The following is a 26,081-nucleotide window of genomic DNA, read 5'->3' on the forward strand; positions in this document are numbered from 1 at the left end:
GTTCGGTGGTCATGATTAATTATCGTGGTAGGTACTATGGATTTGGATATCATTGCAGCACTTTGTGTTATATATGTGTATTATCATAATTTTCTCATCAATCGAACCAAACTAAATAAAAAATAAACAGCACATGGTTTTTAACTCTAGACCTTCTATTTATCAAGCGCGCACGCAATCATTACGCTACCTCAGTCATCAGGATAATAATAATTTGTTTATATAATGAGCAGTATTCCAGACAGAAACATATTAATATAAATATTAATTGAGCAGGTAGCAAACAGTAAAAAGGTTTCTCTCCATAACTTACATGTTGAGATTTATAGACACAGTGTTGACGATTTTTTACTTTGATTATTGTTTAAATTAAAAATAATAAAGTAATTTGGTCTAATTTTAATTAAGTGACTAAAGAGTGACTGTAAGTGTGAATTTCAAAAATGGAAATACATCTATTTTAAAGATGACAAATAATACGATTGCTATTACTACTTATATTATTTGTTTAATTTTTTAATATTGTTTAAAACAATTACAGATAAAGCAATCATATAGTCTGTATTTACTTTGTAATTATTCAATTTACATTGTGCAGTTTTTTACTTTTGTCTTTTTGTGTAAATATTTTTTTTCAAAATCAAGTAGACAATATTGTCACCATTCACTTTAAAAAAGATTCACTTTTATGTATTGTACGTTTTCAAATATATATTTTTGAATTGATACATACTCTGCAATTTTACAATGTATTGTCATGTACTACTGGTATGTCATAAAACTATGTTTTGAAAAAGGTAATAATTACTAAAGAACTATTGTTAAGTCAAACACCAATAGTTTATTTTACGTTTACGATTAATTCAAGTTAACAATATATTGTAGAAAAGATGTAATTCAACGTACAACGTGTTTCATACATTGACTGCGACATTAATTATAATTTAATGGGAAAGAATGGATTTTGAAATAATAATATATCAAGCTTCATAAAATGTACATAATGTATAGTAAACACATATTCCAAAACATTCCAATTTCTCCAAAATTTCAAATCAATGGTCAATGGAAAATTTTAATGAATACAATATTTTACTATGTAAGGTTTCTCTAAGTATATCTAATAGTCTAATCCGCAAGGATCTTCTGATCCCGGGTTATTCCCGGTGAAATCACACTATATCTATGTAATTTTATCAAAGTATTTATGTGGTTATTTCACTGTTACTACTACTAATACTATACTACTGTCATTAGGCCTCATAAACTGTTTTTGTATTTAAATTATTGTTAATATTAATAGTGAACATTAAATAAAATGCAAAATAATAATTTGAAACGATTTCGTTGGATTGAGAAAAATAACGCCATCTTGTGCGTGCAGTATTTATAATACTCTGATACTGGAGGTATTTTTGCCTTCCGTAAAATTATCAATATAAGTAAGTCAATTATTACCATGTTTGCTAATAATCAGAACATCCACAAACTTGGCGATAATTATCAAAATTTGTAAGACCAAAAATTATTTTAATCGAAATTTAATGAGGTTGCCAGTAACTTGTTGTCAATGTGGACGGTCTCTTAGACTTTCTTGGAAAAATTGTTCTTATTCATTTTCTTGATACTTGCACTCGATTAAAAACTCATTAATCTATTGGAGACAATCGGCGCCAATTTGACGCCGCTTCTCTTTGGTAAAAATGTTTTATTTGTTTACTTTTAGATATTTCTTAAAACTGTACAAATTTACCTACATATTTAAAAAGATCAAAAATACTTACACAAGTTTTGAAAAAATATTTAAATTAATAATTTAAAATAAAAGTTGTAGCAGGTTTACTTAACTCTTGTTAAATTTACTACAATATAAATTAATCTGGCTGTTGGTCAGCTCTTGTCTCTTTTTCTGCCTCTCTCCAATAGGCTAAAATACATACATCTTTGTTCCCATCCGTACTTTAATTTATTAATATTTTGAATAATATAAGAAATAATATTAATAAAAGGCTTATTAATTGAAGTAAACCATTAACTAATCTGTGATTTAGGTAAAAAGTGAATAGATGGTTTAAATAACGTTTATTTTCTGTCGTGGAGGCTCTATTTTATAGGCGGAGATTTTCTTTATACCTACTATGTTTAGTGCCATCGAGCCAAAATTCGGATTTTTAAGCCGTGAAAAGCGTCTATAGAAATCGTGCACGCAATCGTATTTCGAGCGACTCCTTTCAATACATACCCCAAGTCTTTATTGTGTAATTCAATTTAAAAGCGGAATTCTAGTGTGGAGACCACCGCTCTGTAAGAGTTGACTTGACTTTGCATATTACGCCACCTGAATGCAGAACTATCGCCAATCAAATATTAAACGATAATTGAAGAGCCCGGGATAAAACAGTGTCCAACCTCTGTAGTTTCGAAACAAATCAAGCTTAAACTATGTTAATAAATAAATTGAAATATGTTTATGCGTCCATATATCTTGAGGAAATAAGAAAAGAAAATTAGTAATTTTTCGCGCATTAATATGCTATACTTTTAACGGATTAAAAAATGTATGTACATTAAGATTTAATGGACATACATTTCTTTCAAATACATAGTCTTTGTTGAGAAATTGAGTACCTATTTTTTTATGGATATGGTGAAAGATAAATTTTGTTGTTCAATTGCCCTCAGCATATAATACATATAAGTAAAAGAACGATAATATGAGAGTGTGGTTGATCGCGGGTAGTTTAGTTACTTGATAGTATATCATAGCCTACTTGAATTTGGACGATTTTAAAGTTAGGTTTTCATTGAAACATTTAACTGTTAACAGTAACTACATATTTTATTCGTGTCAAGGAACTGTATGAGAGAGAATACATTATTAAATTCTTTTTAAACACTATCATGATCTCCGATGTGGCAAAGCAGTTCTTACTATCTTCCATTATAAAATATTTTTTTCTGCTTTTTATAGATCTTTTAAGGCACATTATATGAACTCTGCAGTGTGATTTATCTTAACACAAACTTTCTCTACACTACCCGCCCATACAGATTCACATCCTTTCCGGAATATTATTTAGTTGCAAAACAATCGAGATGTATCCGTAAAAATTGTGCTGGGAGCATTCTAGTAAAAAAAATCCAATACTCATGAATGTAGTGCACTAGAATATGTAAGATTTGTTCTATTACTTCGGCTGAGCTTAGCCAATATAACGCACCCCCAGACCTACACTGACGTAAGTCAAAATCAGCCATTTTCCAGGAGAGCCGAAACAAACTTTTTGAACTATGTTTATGGTACTTGATTTAAGGACTAATGGCTTTACAATGCCCATTTTTATTGTAGAATTGTAAAAAATATATATCTTTTTAGTGGCATTGATTTAAGAATAACAGAGTTACTGGAATGTTCTTCTCGTTATTTGACTAAATTTATTTAAAATAACACTGGAGTTAGGGGTATATCTCGATAAATATTTTTTTAGAGATATGCCAGTATTCTCCTGATATAGAGAAAAATAAATGTAATTGAACTGCATTCATAACTCAAAACAGCAAAATTCAGACGTCAGTGTAGGTCTGGGGGTGCGATAAGACCTCTCTCATCACCCAATATGGTGAGTATTTATTAAAAGATAAATAATATTTTCCCTAGTATAAACCAGGTTGCTATAATTAATCGGCTATCTAAAAGTTGCATACCTAATCTTGAGTAACTCTTCCCTTTTAACAGAATATCTATGTACTACCAAATCATTCCTACGTGGTTGTGGATCGTGAGCACCTTGAAATTATGTCATCTTTTGAGCGACCAAGTCTTTCCATTCCCCTCAATCCTCTATTTCTTTCAGGGTAGATTGAAAGCTGTCCCGGTAAGCTTCTTCACTTACTCTCTGCAATGCACCGACGACTTTTTTCTGCTTTTCTTTTCCTAGAGGCTACCCAAAACCACCAGTCTCTCTAGGTTAACCGGTCCGCGCAGAGCACTGAACAATATGTCAAAAAAACTACAAAATGCGTCTCAAACAAATTATCGAGAACCGTTCCTTTATCTGTAGTATCTAAATGATTGACTGGTTTGTTCTGTGCTCTATCCAAGAAATACGAAGCATTCGGCGCCATCAGCATATTTCGAAGGCATCATTACCTTCCGCTCCTCTCATGACTCGACACCGTACAAAAATATAGAGAAGAGTAATGTTTCACAAGCATCATTTTCGTGGCAATTGAAATTCCCTGATACTGTATAAGAAGTAATCAAATGGTGGATGTTTTAATAATGTTTAGGATAATAGAGTCACTTGGTGTCATAACTCACATTTTGCAATTTTGTATTATTTTAGCTCGACATTAATATATATAAAGAAAAATAGCAGGATATCAAAAGTCACTTTGCATGTTATTCAAATGTGGTAATTAAATATTAATTTAAAGGTCCGCAGCGAATGGGGTTTACCACGTGAAAATTGTTGACATAGTTGACTGTTGATGTCATAATCCACATTTTTCAATCAATAATGTGAGTCCTATCATAAATGCCTTTCTAACCAATCAGGGAGCTCTATTTCTCATAGTATACTGTATATCTGCAGCGTTAGGAGTATTATAACGTCACTGTTCTGGCAGAAGACACTAATTCGAAAAAATTACATATTGAGTTAGTACCAAAATGTTCCTTATTTTAAACTTTACTGTCTGGAAAACCTAATAAATAAACAGTCTTTATTTTGAAGTCATCCTTTTTACGATTACTTAATAAACTCACATGATAGACCATTATTTCAAACTTTTTAACAACTTCAAAGTCAAATTACTCAAAACTAGTATTCTCCAGTTAGTGTGTTCTGCCAGAACAGAGACGATATATAGTTTTAAAAAAATAATGTAAATCTACTCACTCACTCATTAATATTCAAGGGAGCTCAATGCTTTTCTTCTAATTACAAAAAACAGTGCTTCGGTGATTTTTTGCGATTATCTTAAAACTCGATTTTAGGAATATGTGAGTTATGACTATAGGCAACTCGATAATATTATTATTAACAATTTTACAGCGCTTTATTGACTTAAAATAAAGATTAAATTCGTTATTTATAGTGAATTTGTAATTATGTAAAAAAAAGTATTCGTTACATTTATTTTTCTTCTTTGAGGCGCTAGACCCCAAAACGTGACATAGTCTCCTCAATCCTCTACCTCCAGAGCACTCACTTCTCCAATTGCACATCAGTAACAGCTCCTTGGCGTTTATTCTCATATTATCTCTCCAGCAAAATCTCAGCCTTACCAAGGGCTTCAGACCTCGATAAAATCAATCGAACATCTTTTTTAATGAAGAAGGGTAACTCATAGGTAGAAAATTGAATACTAATTAAAATTATTTATTAAATCGCCAAAGGTTAGTTGTCAGTCTTGTTATCAATTAATTTGTCACTGAAAAAAATATTATAGTATAATAGCAGTTAATAAAATTTTATCCACATAATTTAAATAATATCCAGTAACAGCTTCGTCTACTAAAAAGACATTCGAAATTTAAAACGTACTATAGTTTATACTTAATATTTTTATGTATTTATTTACGTAAACACCTATCATAAAATATTCTTTATTCAATTTCCATACCATGTGATATATTTTCGATATATATTTTATATATATTTTATGTGAGATTAAGCAGTTATGCAGCCAGGTAATAATATCCTTCACATACGTTTATCCTGAATGGGTCCATTAAGATCAACCACCTTGCAGGTCCAAAAGAGAGTCATGCTTTGCGGGGAAGTAAATCTCAATACCGCAGAATACCTCCAACCAAAAGAGACGGTGCCAAGCGTTTAACAATAAATAAATGGCACCTTCTATACGTGGTCTATACTCAGATAAAGTGCCAAGATTACATAATAGAGTGCTAAGTCTAGCTAGAACAATGCAATAAAATACATTTTGTAAAACATAAAAATACATTAACTGCAAATTTTTATTTCGAATAAGTGAGATTAAAATTTTATTCAATTTTTACAAAATGTCTCGTAATCAGTATCTATTTAAAAATAATCAACAATTTTTCACTAACTATCCTGTTAAAAAATAATTGTAATTTCATCACGGGTTAACTTGTCCTGATGTAATTTTGGGACAACATTTTTTATGATCTAACCCCGTTAATAAGTTTTTTTTTTCATTATTATGTCCCTTATGACATAATAACTTAGCATTCGTGATATTAATTATATTATTATCACTGAGTAGTGAAGATAATTATTTTATAGGTTGTTTTTTTTTCCAGATTTAGCATTTGTGAATAAGCATCTAGCTTGAAAAAAATGCATTTGGCGTATCATGGCGTTATATCTAGTATTTGTCGACACTACTAACAGCTTAAAACCTCTCACAATAAAGCTAGAATATTATAAAAGTTTTGCTTGAAAATGAACATGCTGGTCTTTACATTAAGTATACATTTTATTATTGATTAAATAAATGTTACGTACAAAATTAAAACTAAATTTCTTAGCAGCGGTAAAATACAATAATATTCTTCTTTGATCTTTGTTTGTTCTTGCGAAAATAATGTTAATAATTACAAAAAAATATTTTTTTGAAATGCTAGTTTCTAGACACTCTTGAAATTTGAAAAAATCTATAAATTTTTTTGCCATCTAGCTTATTTTCTTACCTTATCTGTCATATTTTTGTGAATGACTGTTAGCAACACCGGTCTTGGTTTTGGTAAATACGTTGAAGGAATACATTTTCTATAGCGACAGTATCTAACTATTAATATAAAGGTGGCGCTGGGTAAAGCCTAATGTTACTAGTACTATTAATTAAATTAACTTTGAGTAGTTACGATTTGTAGAGAACATAACATCTTTTTCGTTAAGGAATTTGTTATCAAATCTACACTGCGATTTTTAAAAAGCTTGTTTTTAGGAGTACAATCGTAAAATAAGTTTTTATCCTGTTGATCCTCATTATTTTGAAGAATTGACAGTTAAAATCACTTTATAAAAATATACACATGTTAAGTATTAGTATATGCTACATTAAAAATAATGTAGGGAATGACATATACAACATTTTAATAATATTTTGACACCCACGGTGGCCGCGCGGCTTAAGCATTGGACTATCACGCCGTGGGTCTCAGGTTCGAATCGTGGGTCTGGCAAAGTACACATATATTGTTTTTCAATTTGTGTGTGAGTCAGGGTATGGAACTAATAGTTTGAGCAAGTGGCTGACATCCATTTCTCGTAAAACACAAAATCTATTAATACAAACCTCTACTCTGTGGAGGCGCATATTATGATCCTATTAGGATCGGACATGGTCGAAAAAAATTAAATAAAAATATATTTTCTTTAATTAAAATTAAAATTTATTTAAGTAGGTACTAGTCTCAAGGATAGTTACCGCTCCGATAATAATAAAAATGTGTTTATGATTTCAATAGTTTATAATTTAATTATAATTAATTTATACTTATGAAGCTATTAGACTAGACGGAATTATGATAACGATTTAATTTACTTTATTATTATTTTATTGTTGTTCACATTATTATGATTATTTCAAATATACTTTTATTTTATATAGTGAACATAATACATTATAAATCCAAAGCGTTCACGGCATGACATAGACCTACTTAATATATTAGGTTTAACTTATTTGTTGAAAAACGATATTTTTACCAATAAATAAAGTAAGAATATTTAAATGCATTAGGTTAATACCTAATAAATTTATATTCAAATTAATTAATATAAAGGAAAATCTATTAAAATTCTGAAATAAAGAAATACTTACTTTTTAAACAACCATTTATTAAATTAGTCACACATTTTTTTTAGATTACGAAAACAAAAATTTACACCAACATCCTCTTAATTGATAATATTATATTACTAATTTTTTTTTATCATCATCGTTAGTTGTATTTGGATTCTTTTCAACTATTAAATTATTTATTAATCTTTTATATTCACAAATTTATTTGATGAAATATCAATTAGGCACCTATATCAAATCAAAATATTACATTTTAATATGGCCACTTATAACTACACTTATACAAATATTTTTCACAGTATTTTATATTATAATATAAACACTACAAAATGACTATTAAAGAAATACAGTAGAATATTATTTATTTTAAATTATACTTAATAAAATATTTATATACTTATATAACGAATAAAATAAATCTGCACCATGTTTTTAAAACACGTTTGGTTCGATGAAAAACTCTGATTTTTGTACCGGGCATTCTATACAAAAAACATGCTTAGCGATACAAGATACACAACATTATTTCATACAAAATGATACCAGCGATAAGATGTGCCTTGTAGATACGTTTTTGTATGAATGCTTATTTCTTGGAGTGGGTATTTTTGTCAATTTTATTTCGGTTTACTGTGAGCTGTATTTTAGTTAAAATGACACATTTTTAGCGTTATTGTGTTAAAATAATGAATTGTACCTCAGTACGGTTTTTCATAAAATTATTTAAATATGTATAGATTTCGTATGTAGGTACATAAAGTATCGTATATTTCAGAGCCAGTTCACGTTTTTAGTCCATTTGAAAGTGTTCCTTTTGGACACTGTCCTAAAATTTATCTCGGTATAGGTATTAATACCAACGATAGCCGAAAGGCTTACTCGTCAGTTTATAATGTCGTGGGTCCCAAGATAGAATCCTGGGTATAGAAAATACACATATTGTTTTTCAAGTTCTGTTTGGAGTCAAAATACGGGCTTAACAAACAAAAATCTGTTAATACAAAACTCCACCCCGTAAAGGCCCATAATTATGATCCTATTAAGATCATATATAGCCAAAAGAATAATTTACTAAGTAGGTATTGTCTTTAAATTGTTAATTTATATTATAACCCGTAGAAAAGTTGTTAATGATGGTATTACAACCGAAATAGCTATCATCCATACATTCAAAGATAGAAATAACTTGATTAGTTTTCAATAGGTACTTATGTAATACAAAATAAATCGTATTCTTGAATATATATATATATATATATTAATTAATGCTACAGCTAAAATTCTTCATGTAAAGGACGTATAAGCACTTCATGGATTTGAACATGCGAAGGCGTACTTAATATATTAAAAACTGACTCCGAGACATCACACACTGACAAAACAGGCTTCGTTTTAAAAAAATCATCATCAGACATCAGTTTCGTTTGCTTTTTGAGTAGCGTAGTATTCACTATCCCAGGAGATAGATTCGTCACTTTTATATTTAATTTTAGAAATCTGAACTCGAGCCGGAGAGCTTCGGTAAACGTTGTCAAGGCGTGTTTCGAAACAGTGTACATATTGAATGCAGGCTTGGAAAAGTTTGGAATGTAATGTCCAGAGATGCTGTTCATCATGACGATATGTCCGAGAGTCCCTCTCTTCTTCAACGATGCAACCGCTTGTCTTGTACAATAAATAGCGGCCATAAGGTTTGTATCCAAAGTGTCACGTATTAAGTTGATATCTAAGTCACAGAAAAATCCTTCGTAACCCACGCCTGCGTTGTTTATCAAAACATCAACACCACCAAAGTTTGTTTCAGCATAATCGAAAGCTGCAATGACTTCGTCTTCGTTTCTGACATCACATTTGCAAGACACCAATTTTCCTTTGAGCGAAATATTTGTAGATGCCTGGTCTATCGCGGCAATTCTTTCATCAGTGAAGTCGATGGCAAGGACATTCATCCCTGAGATCGCGAGATCGCGCGCGACTCTCTCTCCTATTCCCATTCCAGCCCCGGTAACTACTGCCGTTTTTCCGTACCACTTTTCCATTATAATATCACTCACGTGTGACTCAGCGTGCACACAAGTTAACTATGTTTAATTATTTATTTTGCGATGCTTTTATAGCCTAGGTGACAAGAACAAACACAAATTGATAAAATAAAGGTCAGTTCACATTAGTACACTATAAATACGTAGTTACATTATTTTTAAAGCTTCTTCCTACAATAATTATGAAATTATTATAAAATGTTTAAAATACAATATTATCAGTGTATTATATTATTATCTTATTGAAGAAAACACATTAAAAATAGTCCCTAAAACAAAATTTTACATGTCTATCACTACAATAATAAATGTTACTAGTATAATATTTGTCTACTATAAAATCTTCTTCGACCATGTCCGATCCTAATAGGATCATATTATGAGCCTCCACAGAGTAGAGGTTTGCATTAACAGATTTTGTTTTTTACGAGAAATGGATGTCAACCACTTGCTCAACCTATTAGGTCCATACCCTGACTCACACACACATTGAAATCAGTAATCGACAGTTTTTGTTTGTTGAGATTCAATTTGTTGCAATTTATGTATTCTATAATATGGTTTATTATCACGTTTAGACAAATTCTTTGATATTCGATTGTGTATTGATTTCTTGAATGCAAATTGCACATATTATAATATAATAGTGGGCTTTTCATAAGAAAGAAAAAGAAATATAATTCTTTCACTAGATCGCTAGTCCGTTATTTCAGTAATCGAGACACCGAATAAGATTTCAGTCAGCATACTACTTTACTTTATTTAGTTAACGAACCTATATAAAATATATTGCAACTCCACTAGGAGGTTACTACCCATTGATCGCAAAACCTGTTGCTTATTACTAGAATTTGATTGCCAATTTTTTATAGGCAGCACTACTTAGTTTTTAAATAATATGTACATATACAAATAATTAGAATTACCTACGTAAATATTAGTGATTGTAGTATTTTCCTATTAAGACCGTTATTTTTTTTTAAATCTTTGTATCTGGTAAGTACTTAAACCCGAAAGAAGTGAAAGCTTTTGTGCTCCATTCCATTCTTACACACGTAGATAATACTAATAATCTATGTGTTCATGATCCTGATAATCCTGGTAATAGAAAATTATAAAAATATATATTTTCATGTAAATCAAAGCCATTTAAAATTAATAATTGTCTTATTTTTCAAAAGACCTGAGTCCGAAAGAATTTTATATATTCATAAAATATAGTTACCTACAAAAAAATGTATATAGCCATCTGTTAATATTAACATACGCTAAAATTATCAATAGAAAAATCATTAACTTTCAAGTAAGTTTACTTTTCGTAATCAAAAGATAAATGGGTCGATATCAGCCACTTATTTTAATTTTACTTTCATTTGTCCATTTTAAATAAGTCAGGATAGTTTTCATTAGCAGAATTTGTACAAACGCATTTACTTCAATAAGATATATATTGTGATATAGCACCTTGTGTGAACAATCCATTATATGCAATAATATTAACATGTGCGTTCAGGTGTATTTGTACAATTTTTTTAACGCGTGGTTTTTTAGAAATAATATGATTATTTGTCAGCTGGGGACTGAATGAGTATGACAAAAAATTGAACTTGTCCTAAGGACTGTTTACCTTGGCAATCATTGTAACATTAAATATTATTCGGATCATATTATTGTTATGAAATATAATATAATAACATACCTACCTATATATACCTATCTTTAAATGTATTACCTATCAAATATGTTATTTCAAATTAGCATAACGATTAACCTCAGGCATGCGCATTACGGATTAATATTGTATACTCGTACCTACTTATTTTCTAATAACCTTTATTGTATACTTACTTCCTTTTTTAATTCCTACTTTCAATACTTGTTTTCATAATAACTTTTTTTTTTTTGTTTTCTAATTAATGACGTACGTCATTGATATTAAATTTTTATTTGTACTGATTAAGAGGCATATTTGTTTGTCTCTATTAAATCAGTTAATAAACTACATATCATTCTATTGCTTGAGTTTGTTTATTTGCTCACGTTATGGAAGCAATTCTATAACAATATTACAGTCACATGAAATTATTCAGAAAAAAATGTCTATAATAATAAATTGCTAGTTAATATCATAATGACGTAATAAAGGAATTAAATTATTGCAAATTTTTTTTAATGTCAGTTCTTAATTATATTATTGTCTGGGTTAGATTTCTGAGAACATGATTCATTTGTATTAAAAATAATGTACATTAGAAGCTCTATGCTTTACTTGTTTTTTTAGATCTCAACCTAGACATGAGAATATGTATAGTTTTTGATTGATATATTCTCAAATTACCTTTCTATGACATGGATATTATATAAATGTTAAACAAAGAGATATCTCGGAGAATTGAGGCTTTTTGTTTGTGATTATATTGACCGCAGAACCTTTGGGGGATCTTTTCTAAAATACTACAGGATTTTAACATTTTAGGTTAGATATTGTGCTATAGTTATTATTAAAGTAATGAGATGGGATGGATGTTTTTGTAGCAATAAGGAATGAAGGAATAAAATAAAGGAATAGGTTTTCATTATTAAATATCAACTGCACATTTTTTTCTGATAAAGCTTTTAAAGTTTTCACGTTAACGTTACAGGTAAGTACAGCAAAGCACTGATGTGATTTTTATTTTTATTGGTAGCAATAGTTTTCTATAATGTGAAAGTATATTAATATAAATCGTGTATCCAAAGTGTAGACAATAAATAGGAGTACCCACTCCTTTATTTATTTTTTTTTAATTATTAGAAATCACAATAATAAAAAAATATTTGATAAATTCGTTTAAGGGGGAGAGGCATGCCAGCAGAGAACCTAGCGGAAAAATACGAAGCTTTCAATTTGAGATTATTTTTGATTACTTACAATTTCAACTGTATTAATTAATAAATATGTATCTGAAAACATTAAAAAGATTTTTTGTTTTTTTTTTTTATTTAAAGATAAACTTACAATTGTAAAAAATGTAATAAAATGTAAATTCGTTGCAGGGTCACATCTTATTATTACATTATATGTTATGGTTATATTTGTTATGAAAATTTATTTTATAAAATTTTAGATTTTTTGTCGTTTAGATTTTTGACTAATTCATCGTTTAGTATTTTTTATATTTATTTTAAAAAACATCGATTTTTATAAAAATATAAATGTGTAAAACTTGAAATCCTTTTTATCCGGGATTCGAACTCGGGTTCCTGCGATATTATAAGCCTGGGCCGTAGCCGCTCGACCATCGTAGACGCGTATATCCATATAATATATATGTGTGTGTCTGGGTGTGTGCTGTGCTGCGCTGTGTTACAGACAGACAGATAAATATTTAATGTTATAAAATACATAAGAATAAAAATGAAAGATAAATAATTATTTAAAAATAACGATTATAGAAATTAATTAAAAATGTTTTTTAAATGTATGAACCCCATGGGTCTGGTTTAAACAATAAAATGATAACCTTTTTTTATTATTCAGATTGGATCATATTGAAATTTATACATTATTTTTAATCTATAAGCAGTTTCAGTTTTATTGTTTTAATAAGTACTCATTATGATTAATAAGATCTACATTTCTTGGAATATTATTACGTTATTTTATTTTTATATCCTTAAAAAGTAATGACAAATCTTGTTAAAAAGGAAAACAATATTTATATCAAAGGACAGTAATTAACTCGATTAGGAATCTTTTGTCAAATCGCAAAACGCTTTGTGACTCTGTGTATTACAAGAACAAACAAAATTTATAATAAATTATCATTGGTTACTTCGATTTTAATTTTGTTTTCTTTTTCACGATTGGTATCTTAATGTTTTTAATGATCAATTTGCTAACAATCGTAAATATGAAAAGATGTATATTTTCAAGTAAGTAGTCGATAATTAGATTATTAATTATTTGAGTAATATTTTATAATACAGTTGCAAATATCCTATACTATAAGATTGTCTAAAGCATACTCTTGCAAGAAAAATATTTTTAATTGCCTATTAACGTATTTAAATACTAACTGCATTATGCTATATTCTACGAAAATATTATAATTTACCAACGATAGGTACCTATTCATTTGTAGGCATGTATTATGGATTAATTGCCCGCTAGCATAACCAAACCGATATGTACACGGCACTAAAACGTAACCAACTATGACACTAATAAACTAAAATAATGAAATATTTGCCCCAAGTAGCTTTGAACATTTTACGCATACAACATATACATACAATTATTCACGTATTGTATAAAACACATACATAATATTAAAACCAGTATTATACCACCACGTTGCCTGAGACTGTAGGTATTTAAGTCTAACGGGCTCTGCGGTGCTTACAGCGATATATTTGTTTGTAAATATAGGTATACAATTATTTTCGGGCACTGGATTCGATGCCAAATAGTCTCGCGGTTAAAATGCCCAACTATCATGATAGTATTTCCTAGCCTGAGAGTTGTCTTTTTTTCATGTAATATCTATTATAAAAAGGTAAAATATAATATTTTGTTGTTCAGTAAAATAATGAAGATGATTCAATTCAAATTGAAGTACTGTACATATGGCTGTCATAGGACTTTTTCAGCTATCTATTATAGCCTACTTACCTTTAACAGACACCGTTCGCCACTACGATACTAAATATCATAATAATATATCTATGTGGATTCATCCCACACATTGTGAATCTCATCAGCAAATAATTATTTATATATGATAGATTTTTAACCAAATTCACATAGGCTTGACACATAGAAACATTTTATTTAATATTGTAAAGCAGTCGGGGCCATATCAAGTGCGGTTTATTGGTATGGAGTGATTTGGAATCAATGTGGGTTTTTATTTTTATGCTGCACGAAAGCCCAAAATATTGAAAGTGAAAAACTCAAATGTATCATAGAAAAATCGATTGCACAAAAGCAAGAGTACTCACCTGGTAAGTGCACGGTGTGAGTTTAAGTCCCACTAGGTATAAAATAAATTAACGATTTATGTGTTATATTATATAGTATCAGAGTCATCAAGTCGCAAATCCGCTCTGGACATTTTGCAAACCGCTCTGATATCCACTCTTTAATATTACATGTCATTTACTTGCGTTGCGTATCTATCATCACTGTTTTAAATCAGTTAATAAATGATGAGTAAATTAAAGTATATATATTTTCGTTGTAGGTATGAAGTGAAAACCCTGTTTTGTAATTTTTTCTTAAGTAGAAAAACTCGAGCAGGTTTTGTGACTCGACAGCTCATTTATTACACATAATTTTATTATAACCACTACATCTAATACAGCATATACAATCTTTGAGATATTTATACTAACAAAACACAAAGTAATTTTTTGAAAAATAATTAAATGTGTTTTACAATATCGGTGTTAATTTACTTAGCTTTTCAAAAACTGTATAAAATGAGAATCAATAATTGAATATAATGCAAGTTAGAGATTTCAGTAATAAAAAAAATGCAAATGTAACCTTTAAATTATTTTAAAAGTAAATAGTTCAAAACGTAATCAATTTCAATTAAACTTAAGATTACGCAGTGAAAGTATTTGCACAAAAGGGTGCGTTTACATTGAACCTTCTATCGAAATGTGTATATTATTCATTGGAGTTCTTTTGTACACCTGTATGTTTTCAAACACTCTTTAGAGAAGTGAGTAAACACCGAAATGTCGTTTTCCTGAGTCGCGGCCAAGCCGTCGAGCTGAAAAATACATTTCCATAATAAAATATTAGGGTCCCGGCCGATAAAAAGCATCAGTATGTGATATTCCTATGGATGAGGTAAATTCCAAAGCAAAATTGGAAAAAGCGAATCCACTCTTACGTGTGATTTTTTTTCTTTCACTTATACTTATAATACCTCGAAGCGTTGGATAATACTCGTATTATAATAATAACGTAATCTAACAAAACAGTTCTTCGTTGAACTGTTAAAACATCTGATATGACGAAATTTGCTTTATAAACACAAAAACAGTTATCTACAAATTTTGGTAGTCATCTAAGAGTCTTGATTCATCAAAAAATCTGTGTAGTGAGGAGCTCGTTACAGGGCTGGTAATATTTGGGCCATGACACTGAATTGCGATTTACGATCGTAGTAGATTTTTGATTGCATATTTTGTTCATATTTTTACCACATATACCTATCAATATTCAATAATCATCATTTTCTACTGATTACTATAATGCATTTTTAAAATATGATTAATAACTAGCACTACTATAGCTGTTTACAGTGTTGTGCTATGGCCTGACTATTATAGAGATCATTGGTTTGTTATTGTTACGTGCTTGTTATAATAGTGCTGCGCATAATAAAAATATTGTAAGATTTTTTGTAGATCAAGTAGTGCGATCAAGTGCATTATTTTCGAAAATTTTCACATTTATTTTGAAACAAACAGTGTTACGGAATTGTTGAATCAGCTAAAACGCCGATAAAAGAACAAAAAAGATATCTTAATCAACTACAGATAATTAAATTTTATTAGTAGTATAGATAATATGTATAAGATCTGGTATCCTTTCCGTCACAAAAAATTCTGATGTACAAGAAGTTGATCCGATCAATATTGACTTAACCCTTTACTGCATGATTATTTTTTTTGAAAAATTTTATTTTTTCTTGGTGTCAAAATGCCTTGTGAATGAAGGAAAAATAATGAAAAAATATTTTTTTGAAAATTTCATTAAATTTTTTATGTTACTGCGTGGTGTCGCAGATTTACGACATTTGGAAATCTTACATTTTAGTATGATAAAATACAAAACCAAATGAAAACAATTATAAAAACTAATGTACACACCTTATTTGATGTGTAGATATTTTTATTCAACCAATTTCAATCTTCTGTATATTTTTTTTTATTTATTTACAATTGCGGATTTTTGCGTACATACGAATTCGTCAACTGTCAAAGCAGAAATGCAGAGACTATAATGCAGAAATGCTGTATTTCTTGAAATGTCTAAACAAAATCGGTAAAGTAGGATGTTTATGGTAAAACAATTTTCTAGGCATCGAAAAAGGATATTATTTGATAATTTACACAGATGGCATTGGCTATATCGAAATAGTTTGAAATGTCGCAAATTTGCGACACTATGCAGTAATAAGAGTGTTGGATAGGGCCATACTAGAAGGAGAAAATGGTGTATATTATGATGATATAATCTGGAGATATTCAACCTTTTCCAAGTATAATGTATATCTGTATTTGTTAAAGTTGACACCTAGAGGACACTAACTGTACTAAGTACAGAATAAGGTGAGATAGTTGAACGAAGTTATGACCATATGGGCTGACAAGCCACTGATGACATAATACAAGGACCAAGGAAATTATCTGTGGCATTTTTTCAATATGGCATGCCTAATCCAGTTAATTGGAAGATTGATGAATAAGCTAATATAATTTATTGTATTGTATTGAGTAGCCCTTGAAGCTTATCTGTATAATATTTGATATTTGTCACGGATAATTTAAACTGATTGATTAAACGATTTCCTAGTTTTATGGATCCGTCGATAAGCATGTTAATTAATTATGACTCTCAGTACACGGGTAACGGTAACTTACACATGCCATATACGTGTTGTTATTGTAAAATATCAAAACAAAAACAACTTGAATAATAAAGCTATTATAATATTATTATGATAGACTAGAATACTTAATTTAAAAACTAAATGTAATACCTATATACATATTATATAATAATCAACTATCTTACAAAGTTATAAAAAAGTACTTTATATTTTTAAAAATAAATAAAGTGTGTAATAATTTCATACCAAAAAATGGTACGTACCTATCCAACTTTTTATATAAATTATTGATTGCCTAGTTCATCAAAACTTTTACTTCCACTCCGTCCCACTAATAACTGAAGATCGTGAGAATCCTGGAATAAGTAGTGCAAAATTCTAAATCAACTCTATTCAACATTCTCTATTCTCTACAGGCTTTGGGGTGGTTGTTATCTGTTTTGCTATTAATTCTTTCTTTTGAACATTCCTCATCAACTGCCAAAGCATCAGAGAAAATATTCAAAACTTAACAAATATTTACAGATCCAGGCAATAGGAAATGCGTCAACTGTAAAAAAAATAGTGGACCACTTCATCACGAATTGTAAAATTTAATTTGGGTTTGGATGTATAGGGTAAACTGGGAACTCTGGCTACTAACTTTCAGCTGAAGGTGGGTAGAGGGAGTCCCTCACTCTTGGTACCAGTATTTATTAGTGTTTATTGGTTTTAATTATCTAATGTTGCTGCGGTCGAAATGGCACTGACTAAATATGACTAGGAGATACATAAATCTGGAATGGATGTGAGACTTTCTAAACATTAGAATTGCTAAAAATTTGAATATAATAAAAAAATGTCGTCAAGATTAATTTGTCTCACGTTCAACACACCCTCAGTAAATTGAGAGTCAATTGTTTTTTCTTTCTATTTAATTTACCGAAGAGATTTTCTAAGCTCATGTATTTATTGTATGTTTTTTCGATGCGGTAGAAATAGTGTACCATGACCCCAGGTGTAGCTTTCCTTTGCTACCGTGTAATAATGCTTGTCAAATCCTCTGCTCAAATCCGATCGGTTCGACAAACACCCAAGCCAGACGTAGAGTGCCGAAAGGTCACATGTTTAGTTGCTTTTGTTGTATAAATAGCCCCTTTCCTGGGCTTTTCTTATTGCGAAAAAGACGTCCAGGCGACTCACAAAGTAAATGTATTATTCCTATGCATTACCTCTACCTTACGTTAGGGTCTCGCTTTAAATGGCGAACGCGAAGTGTCTTCCTGCTTACATTAATGTATAATATACACGAGAGTATTACAAGTATTTTTACAGAGTAACTAATTTCTTAAGTACCTTAATACATTGGACGCTAAAGACGCACCTAGCGCGTAACGATTAAGTGCCCAATAGATATAATTAGCATGCTATTTTAATTTGGAAATTAAAAGTAATTACCTAGTCAGCAGTCAACCACTTGTGAGATAAATAAAATAATAACTAGATATCAAAATAAATAATAAAAACCCGTTTTCAAACTACTTTATTAATTATACTAATTTTATTAATGACCCAAAAGGTCATAAACCAGTGGCATACAATATGTCATACAATGTCATAAAATGGTGTGGGATGCTTTACAATAGAAATAGAAATATATAAAAAGAAAACAAAGCTAATTTTCTATACTTCGTAACGAATCGCATTCGGCCAATAAGATACGTGTGAGAACCTCCAACATGAACAGAAATGACCAATATGATAGATGTAACCCGCAGCTAGTTTTTAACACATGTGGATGTGGTTGATAGTCGTGTCTGAGAATACTGTGAGAGTCTCCTTTAAGATATAATATGATGATTAATAATAAAATAAAATTAAATTAATCATGTAATTAAATAATCCGAAATATGAAATATTTGAGGCAATTAGTTTCAGTCAGTTGCCTCAATCGTAAAAATTAATGGATTTAAGTTTTGTGCTCAACCCGAATACATTAGAATATGACTGTACCTACAGTTAAGGAGTGTCGAATCTATTAAAATAAGAACTTGCTGGAGATAACCGTTTATATTTTACAGATGAAAACAGACAGCCTACAGTTTACAAATATTTATTCTATAAAACCGATAATTAAAATGATTCAACCCGCCCCCAACTGCCAACTATTCGCTGGTCCCAATTCGAATAACGATAGTCAGGCTTCATATCTGACCCTTGTTTCTCTGAATTTGAGATATTTGATTTGAAATATTTGTTACACACTTATGCTTAGTTTTGGACATTTACAACACCACCTAAATAATATGTATGTCTGCAGAAAATATTAAATTAATAGAAACTAGCTTACCCTACTGGGTGTGGTTTAACAGATTAAATATCTTGAGTGTGTAAAATATGGGATAAACTTAAACACGTGTTAAAAATATGCTATTTTCAATAATTAATGATATTATGAATTTTAGTGCCACGCGTTAATGTAACGTCCTTTCAATCTTTGGGAACAGTCGGTTTTTTTTTATTTGGGTCTTATGGCGGTTAGATAATAAACTAGAACATTGGGCCATTGCGGTGGCTTTTATATTTATATTTATTAATATGTTCTGTGATGTCTGCACTGCAGTCACTCCTTGCTATAAGATCATGAGATGCAGATTTTGTCCTAATCTCCGACGAGGATGTCAATTCAGTGGAACCTACATTGTTAATTTTACATACTATTACATTATAAAACCACATTTTTAACGTCGTTGATTTGACTATTTTTACATCATTATTCACGTTGATACTTAACAATATGTTGTAGCTATTTCATTTTTATGTACTATATTACAATGCCATTTTGCTTACAAACGGTTTGTGTACAAAGGCATGTTAAGAAATAAAAATATGAATGTGTTACAAAATAACCGTTTTACAATTTATTGATACTTATTGTTTTATTAAGGTACCAATTATTTTTTAATAATATGACTGTTGGTATCTGTTTGTCTGCAATATACATTATTATTAAGTATATTTCTTATAACCTTCAATAGTTCTGGCCATGAATAATAATTTGGTTGGTAAAATATAGGTATAAAGGTAAAGTCTAAAATAAAACAAATTTACATAATAAAATTATGTGAACATTGCCAAATAAATTAGCAATTTAGTACTATTCATACTTATTTCTTTTACTTAGTCGTAATACAGTATTGAAAATTTTTATAGAAAATTAAATTTGTAATTTTGCCATAGTTGCCGACGATGGTGGTATTTCCAGTGACCTTGGAATCCGCATGGGTGTGGCGCAGTCTGCATTCAGCTAACTTGGAGTTGCATGGAGGTCTAGGCTGTATTCTGTGAGGACCGAATGTCGCTTGTTCAACGCGTGTGTGCTGCCACCTATGCTCCTGTATGGCTATGAGACGTATTATCTTACAAGCTTCAAAGGTCTCGGCTTTTTAGAATTGAGAATCGATGTCTCCGCGAATCTTAGAGGTACACTGCTACGTGATCATGAGCGGGCACGGCAGGTCTCAGTGTTTGAGGTAATCGGGGCGTGACAGGGTGAAGTAGTAGTAGTATTAATAATTTTAAAAACAATCGTTCCCCACATTCAAAACAACGTTACGTACAGTCGTTTTTTGCGACCCGGCTTTCGCCTTTTGGCATCTTCTACGTTCTAGTGCAGTATATAGTTACGACACATTTTTTAATTAAGCTTTTGAATTCGTCAATTGAGTCGCCAAGTTACAAAAACCGCTCTGTACAAATTTCATACGTAAAAAAAAAAAAAAATGATTGTCACTTCATACTTATTACGTCGATATATTATATAATATTATTTTCTCATCATATTTTAATAGCATAAAATTTTAATGTTATAGCATTCAAATAAATGTTTAATATGTCATTTTAATTAAGTATCTGACAACCAATATAAAGCAGTATACAATACAATAACTAGTCATTTTAATACCTAATGGTTTTTATAAAGAGTTTATCACTGGCGAGAAACATAATATTACCAACTTGTTGTATTACAACCTTTGATAGCAAAGTTTATTAGATATGGTTGAATTGGTGACAGTAGAAAATTTTATATTATCTGTAATGGTAGCATTATATTTTGTAAATAAAAAAATATGCGAGATATTTTGACATTTTGCTTTGGTAACTTAATTACGTTATTTGTGATTCTACGTTATTTTAATCTAAATGGTGTCGATTTATAATCGTTGTATAAAACACTTATTTTAAGCTTGAAACACTAATCTATTGAGTTTTTATCATTTTTATAGAGTAGACGCGTGAAGTTTGCTTTAAATTAAATTGTAATCTAAAATGACTTACACAGCTTATTTTATTATTAGTCTTAATATCCTTGTGGCACAGCCGCACGGATTTTTCCACCGTAGTCGACTCTCCTTCATACGGTGCGGGTATCATAAGACGTACAGAGTGAAACATGGCGATAAACCAAAATGAATGGCGCGACCTTGTGCTTGCTCTATGCTTTAGTGTGGCAGGGGGAAGTATGTATGTCGATAACCTATTTTTCAGTGTCATTGTCTTGGACTTCTTTTGAACATCTTTGTATAAAGGGCGTCTATTTTATTATCTACCTATCTCAATGTGAAATCGGTGAGAGATAATTATTTTTTTCATTATATTATTTAAATACATTGTATCCACTATGCCTGTGACGATGATAAAAAAATCTGCTTTGTCGTAAAGATTGAAAAGCGCGGTCTTTGATGATTTCTTTTTGATAATAAAATATTATGCACTTAATTCCAACATAATATATTGCTGTAATTTTGTTTTTATCGTTGAAATTATCATTATGTAATTCTAGTAACCTATTATATAAAATTTCACTACAATTAACATTTTACTGATTATTACCAATTGTTTATAAAGTTACCGTTTTATTATTATATATAGTAACAGTGATCCTTTATCTTTGGTTATTGCCTAATGAAGTGATGTGCTAAAAGGCAAAAGTAAAATCACAAAGTTGTGAGTCAAGCAACGATAAATTAAAATTGCTCCCCTTTCGTGGACTAGGGAACGGAATTATTTCACTGATACTGTCGACAGATAAAAATTATTTATGTCCCATTTCCAATAAATTGAAACGCTAATAATGATTTTGTTTAATCGTTTCAAAGCAGGTATCCATGGGAATTTATTCGCTCGTTTTATGAAACTCATCTCATAAAATACAAATTAAGAGTAGGTACTGATAATTAAAATTTAAATCTGCATATCAGAGGTAAACGGTCCGATGTCCATTTTGACCGTGTGACCGTCCAATGACTTTCGCTAATAATACGAAGTTGAAATATTAATTTTATTTATAGTTGTGTGTTCTAAATAGTATAAATGCATACTTATATGGTATCGAATTGAAACAACGTCTTTTTTTTGAATTGGAGGAATATGTAAAGTAGATAATATTATGTTAGATAATTATTGTTGTGTTTAAGGTACAATAAATTTTATTTTAACCCTTAAATACATACTAAGTGTACAACGTATAGTATAACCATACATTTTATATCCGATGGTAAAGTAGAAATCATTATTTCAATTTCGCCAATAGATGTCATCAGTTGTGGTTTTTGATATAATTTGTAATCAAACGACGCGAGCCGGAGATGATGTATATTATATTGTATGAGCCGGAATTTGCAGTTATTTTTAACGGCTATATTTAAATTCAGTTTTAACCATAAACATATTAAATTTTCATCGGGAAATAATATTACTGGGTTCTAAATAAGGTGGATTGATTGGTGGTGGATTTATAATAATATAATAGTTAAAAATAATTTCAACATAAAAAAAAATACTACAGCATTCTTATAGTAGGTACGAAGTGTTTTTGGATGAAAATATATATTAAAAAAACTATTAAACATTTGTTTATAAGGCCAGTGGTCACTTATGGCTATGAGACTTGGTGCTTAATTCAAAACGAGGCAAACAAATTAGCTGTCTTTGAGCGCAAAATACTCCGAAAAATCTTTGGACCCACGTTGGAAAATGGGAACTACATAATAAAAATGAACCACAAGTTGGTAGAGCTGATTGAACAGCAAACAATCATAAGATACTGAAAGTCCCAAAGACTACGATGGGCGGGACATGTGGAGAGAATGCCTGAAGTTAGAGCGCCAAGGATCACGGCGAAGTGGCTACCCCAACGGAAGAGACCCAGAGGCCGTCCAAGAAGGAGATGGGCTGACGCCGTAGAAGTGGACTGGCTTCATATAGGAAGACCAGGTAACTGGAGAAGTGTGGCGAGAGACCGGAGTGAGTGAAGAGCGGTGGCGGAGGAGGCCACATCCCACCCCGGGATGTAGCGCCGTGGAAAAGAAGAGAAGAGAGAGATTAAACAGTTTAATTATATTTCCTGTAAATGCACTTATACGTTGTATATGCATATATGTTTTATTTAAAGTAGAAAATCATGCATTTAAGGGATTATACAAAGACTATTGTATTATGTAAAATAAACTTGTTGATAATTAGTAGGTAAAAGAAATACTTAAATGTGACATACCACATTTTATCTTTCAGGCACAAATATAAATAGCTTAAATTCGTCGTCATTGCTGTGATGCAATTTATTTTCCATTTTATGAACAGTTGTAATTATTAATTTATAATATTGGATTCGTTATTATTTAGTATTTATAATATTAATGATTATTAATAATTGATTTTCAAGATTAAAATTATTGGAATAGTTCGATTACAGTACTTTTAGCATTGTTGTGCTCATCTAGATAGTAGATAGTATCAATATTGAAATTTTTTTCAATCTATTCTACCTAACTAGTAAATGATCAAACTCCCTTAATTTTCAATACACGTTTGGTTGTTATTATCAATTAAATTTCAATAGATACTATACAATAGTATTACTATCAAAGATGATAAAAAAATCCTACTTCTATAGAGTAGCCGAAATGTTTAAAATTGGAGAAAAAATAATACCCTTGATCTACTTAAGTTAGCTACAAGTAATTTTACATTGCAGGTTCATTTAAAGAGAATTTCACCCAATTAGTTATATTTTATATACATGTGCAAATATTGCCAAAATCAGCCTTTTATACTCAAAATTAAAGAATTGATTAGTATTTAATTTAATTTGACATTTAATTTATCTCCCACATTGCCTTATCAAAACAATTATTTAAATATAAAATTTATCTAAATTCCTTTGTAAACATACTTTCTCATAAAATTTTGTGTAGGTAGCCATGAACGATAGATTGATCTTTATTTTTAGGATTAATAATCACGTAAAACACCGATAAATGTGTACGAAGATTAGGTAAACAAAGCAACAGGCTTCAAACCAGAACGCGAACCACCATTTTGTTTAAACTAACTTTTTTGCTAACACAAGAAGAAAATAATACCAATATAACCACACCTACAATCGTTTGATTTGAAAATCGAACGATTATAAATTTCTTATGCGTAATTCGTAAAACTCATTCTATCTGTAGTCCAAATTCTTTGATTATCTACTATCTTTTGCCACACATCATCAATGATGAGACTTATAAAGACATATCATTACATAAAACTATGGTGTGATCCCACCTGCCAACATTCTCGTAGATAGTCTCCATGTCTCTCTCGCTCTCACACACGTGTACGTGTATGTTCTGTCTTACTGTTTCTGTTCTGATATTCAGACTCAATTATTTGTATGTGAGCTGTAACTGTGTGAAGTCTCCTCAACTTTTCTAAGTACGTCATCACTAAGCTAGTTAATTTTCGAAACGACAAAGTTTTTCGTCATTCATAATGCTTCTATTTGTTTAACCGATTCTCTATATTGTCTAAAGTTTCAGTGATTACCCTTAAATCTCTTCAATAATATTATACCAATTTCTCGGCAGGTACTATAATCACTCAATATGCTATTACCATGCTATTACCACGCTGTAAGCATCTGTCAAAATATTATGAGAGTATCATTTGTTTTTTTTTCACGAACCGATTAAAATAAATGACACCTGACGATTTTTCAAATTTAGAAATTGCGTTTATACGTGTACCTATGTTTAATTAACCTGATCACTAGTAGAGCCAAGTTAACTCATCAAAGCATGTATGTCACATAAGGCCATAGACGAATTAACTCGTGCGTTATGGTAAACTCCATAACTTCTGAATAAACTGTTTGTGTATATTTTCTAAACAATATTTATCATTATTTTAGTGTGAAAATATTCACGATATACTCGAGAAACCTATTGATTTGGTAAGTTTTTACAAATATTTATCATTAGGTTCCTATTTCATATTTTCAATGGATTTATTGTAAGTATTCCAAAAATTGCTAGCCTACAATTAATAAGTGTCGACCTAGTAAAAAATTGGCTGGCAGTGATAAGGTTAATATAATATGGTATTTTTCCTGAATCGCTCTCTATTAAAAAAATTCTTATGTTTTATTTCATGTGTTATTCAAGGAAAATATATTATTACAAAAATTATATTAGTTTCGGTAGCTATGCTACTTAACTATACCTAGGAATAATATGGTTGCTTAGTCATCATAATAATATGTTTTGAAGGAAATATGTTTTTACAAGCATACTCACTCTTTATAATTTTTGTAAGTGATTCT

The 26,081-nt window shown here is 30.0% G+C and overlaps 1 pseudogene across 1 annotated transcript; it reads right to left on the reverse strand.

Annotated features, from left to right (window-relative positions):
* Window positions 1-7,739: 7,739 nt before the first annotated feature.
* On the reverse strand, window positions 7,740-9,879 carry LOC147073761 (farnesol dehydrogenase pseudogene; annotated as a pseudogene). Its single transcript, XR_015070352.1, has one exon. The product of XR_015070352.1 is annotated as a farnesol dehydrogenase pseudogene (transcript).
* Between the last annotated feature and the right edge of the window lie 16,202 nt (window positions 9,880-26,081).

Source organism: Rhyacophila brunnea, unplaced genomic scaffold, assembly GCF_057557595.1.
Source record: "Rhyacophila brunnea isolate RB1 unplaced genomic scaffold, BYU_Rbru_1.0 scaffold_17, whole genome shotgun sequence".
In the NCBI taxonomy this organism is placed as follows: Eukaryota; Metazoa; Arthropoda; class Insecta; order Trichoptera; family Rhyacophilidae; genus Rhyacophila; species Rhyacophila brunnea.